The sequence below is a fragment of the Petaurus breviceps genome, unplaced genomic scaffold, assembly GCF_028583685.1.
Source record: "Petaurus breviceps papuanus isolate PSGF00001 unplaced genomic scaffold, PetGlider_PUasm1.0 90639, whole genome shotgun sequence".
Taxonomy (NCBI): Eukaryota; Metazoa; Chordata; class Mammalia; order Diprotodontia; family Petauridae; genus Petaurus; species Petaurus breviceps.
Window position 1 is genome coordinate 5808253 of NW_027187296.1, and position 3764 is coordinate 5812016.

Below are 3764 nucleotides of genomic sequence, written 5' to 3' on the forward strand. Positions count from 1 at the left end.
AAAATTTTGCAAATTACCAAAATAGTGAATGTATTCTATGGCCGCACGTAAAACATATAAACAAAACAATGATAAAATTTTAAAATAATATTAATAAATAAACTAGTCCAGTACACAACTACAGAAATTCAGCATATTTTATTACTTTCTCCATTATTTGTAATGAAGATTACATAATTTGTAAAGACTTATGTCTGATCGATTTCACCATTTTTCTTTCTTATTTGTTTTAATAAACTGAGTTTCATTCTGTGTTTGTTATTCTTCTTAAATAACACTGCAGGATTTCTGTGATAACACTACATGATAGTCTGTGATCCTAAGGATCTCCAGATTCCTAGTGGAGGGGAAGGCAGAACCAAAATGATAAACAAAAAAGAAACAAAAGCTATTTCCTATTTCCATAGCTACTCTCACTCTTACTACCGTGTTTCCCCGATAATAAGACCTATCCCGAAAATAAGCCCTCCCCTTACTGTGTAAGATTCCTCTAAAATAAGCCCTCCCCCGAAAATAAGCCCTATTGAGATTGCTACTGTAGTGAAGGTGATCCCCTGCGCTACATGCTACATTACGGTACCCTCTGTATGCACCGTCCCCCCCCCCGGGTGAAACGCACGCCGCGCTCCGAGCTGCATCCAATCAGAGCTGCAGCAGTGAGCACATCATCCTGTTCTTCCCCAGTGATTTGCTTATTGAATAAAGATACATTTTTTTGTTCACATTTCCCTGTTTATTAAAATTGCTGTCAATGTTCATTAAAATAAACCCTCCCCTGAAAATAAGCCCTCTGGTGTTTTTCTGTCCAAAAAAACTAATAAGACGGTGTCTTATTATCGGGGAAACACGGTAGTCCTATTGCTGCTATAATTCTTCATATTTATGATAATAAGAACTTTCCAAGAGCCTCTTGCCTTAAAATATCAGGTTCCAACTACTTTTTTTTTTTAAAGTAAAAACAAGCCTTCAAAATGAGTACAGGTCTTGTGTTCCCATATACAATCTTTTGGCAACATAAGAGGGAGTTGTAACCTACAGTTGAGGAATCATCACACTAAGTATTCAGTAAGTGCCCAACTTGTCTTTCTTAAAATAAAAGATGTATTGCCCAATTCTGCCAAATTCATGCCCTAATCAGACTGGGCCAGATTCTCACTCTCCCACAGAATTAGGTAGTATGAGATTTTGGCCCAATAATGTTTTCGACTATGGTTACCTTTCTTTTCCCACTAATGGATTATGCAAGAAGAAACTGAATTGCATTTAAAATTTAAAACTCCAAGTCTTTACAAACTCTAACAAATTATTTTGACCTCCTATGAGACTTGCACATTCACTGACTTGGTACACTGCACAATCACAGATTCTCAAACACCACCAAACCTTTTACCCCTTTGGTTGTTTATTTTTTGTCCACTATAAATTGTTCATCTTATTTAATAGAGGATAAGCTTAAATAGTAATAGGAAATTAATTCTATTTTTATTAGAGGGAGGTAGTAAAGAAATATCTGCTTCAAACTAATTTAATTATTTCAGCATACTGTATTTTATATTCACAGCAACAAGGCTAAGTGCTGTTTAAGAATTTAAAAATCTGGGTACTAGTTAGGGTTCTATTTACTGGTCATGTGACTTTGGGCAAAATAGTCTCCATGAAACTCAGTTTATTTCTTTAGTGAGGATAATAATAAATGCCCTGCCTACATTTTACAGTTGTATTTGGGTTCAAATGGGATAATAAGGCATCTAGGTAAAATACTGGGCCAGGAATCAGGAAGACCTAATTCAAATTGTTTTAGATGCTTACTAGCTATAAAATCCTGGGCAAGTCATTTAACATCCCCCTGTCTGGATTTCCCAATCTGTAAAAGAGGGATCATGATTCCATTTACTTTACTGTTAAAAGTGCTTAGAACAGTGCCTAACACATATTCAGCACTTAATAAATTTCTTGACATTTGTTATTGAGGGAAAAAAATGAGATAATATTTGTAAAACCCTTTGCAAATCTTAAAGCATTATATAAATGTTAGCTTTTATAATGTGTGTCAAAATCTGATATGTACAAATAGAAGGCATTACTTCAGTATCTAGTGACATGTTGAACTCTGGTCAATTTGAGAAGTTTTCCTGTATTTAATATACAAAATTTACCTTTCACATAAAAGGAAAAGCAAAAAATCAGGTTCTGTCTTCTCTCCTGCTGAAGCAAGAATAGAATTATCACTCATTCTGTGATGTTAGGATGGATGGTAGTCAGCAATGAAGAAAAAAGGTTATATTTCACTGTCTCCATGTTGTGAAACCACTGGGAATGAACACTACTTTTCTTTAGAAACATGCTTGCTATTTCACCACTTCAAGTGACTTGAATATCATTTCAGTGGCTCTTAAAAGTGACAGTGTTATGCTACCTAAGAAGTTATCCCTGACACAAATATAGATGGCCTTCAAGAGCACTTTATGGGATAAAAAGGTCTGATAAGTTTTATGAGTGTCCATGAAGAAGCTAGGAGTTCAGAGGGCGGTTAAAGAGCAAGATCCTATTCTTCACTCAGATAGTTAGCAATGTGAAATATAAATCTCTGCTGCCTGGCTAGTCAGGGAAAGGAGGGGGTTGGTACTTTCAGCCAGTGCTGTTAATCTGAAGGAAAAACTCTTTTCCTTATCTATTTGGGTCAAGGGTAAAAACTTTAAATTGATTGAGTTTACTTTACAACTGGACACCACAGAGCAATAGTGACCTCTATCAAGCCTATTAAAAAATTCTCCACTCAGTGTCAACCTTAATTCTCTAAAGTTTTAAAAATCAGATGGGGGGGAGGGGTAGTACAAAAACCATTGTTGGGGTAGAGAGGAAGTTCTGTTGGAGACTGGATGTCAGAAAATCAAAGGTTTGCAACTCCCCCAAATTAGTGATCATTGTTCTATATGCAACCAGTTTGACCATTTAGTCAAATCTAATTAAAAACAAAGCAAACCTATTTTAAGCAAAGTAAATTCCTCATTTCCACAAATTTCCACAATTTGATGCCTCTTGAGGTCATGGTCAGGAAGGAAGTTAGAGATCATCTAATTCAAATCCCTCATTCTATATATGAGGAATCTGAGGCCCAGTGATGGGGAAGGAAGTAGGATAATACTCAATCACACAGAAAGTAAATGGCAGAGCCACAAAATTCAAATTCAGGTCCTCTGATACCAAACCCAGTGCAACTACCACTGTTTGGAGTACTTTTCAATGTACTTTGTTTCTGTAGACCCTAGGTCAACCTTCCCTTTCAGGAGCGTACATGAATGTCTGTTTGTCCTCAGTCTCTGTTCTTTGGGTTTTTCCTTGAGTTTGGCCACTGAATTACAAGCACTGAATGTAGTGATTTAATCTGACAAGAAATATGTGATATAAACCAAAGTGTGGCCTTCTCTAGCATGCTAAAGGATATTTGGATGAATTTTCCAGATTTCCAGTGGTGGGTAAGGCAATGAATTGTAGCAAGAAGTTTGGAAGAGTCCTCAGACACAGAAGAAACAAGCATCAGGGGATAGGTGGAGTGAAAAGAACCAAGGATGCATTTCTGTTTTGTGGGTTTTATGTTAGATTTGTCTTCTTTTCAACCAGCCAATGTGCTTCTACTCCATGTTGGCTCTCTGATAATGCAACCCCACATAAAGGTAAACATAGAGCCTCCTCCTAGTCCTGTTACAGGGGCTAAGTGCTGTGCTTGTTGCTGCCTTCTCATTTACTCGATTCCATCCTAGACC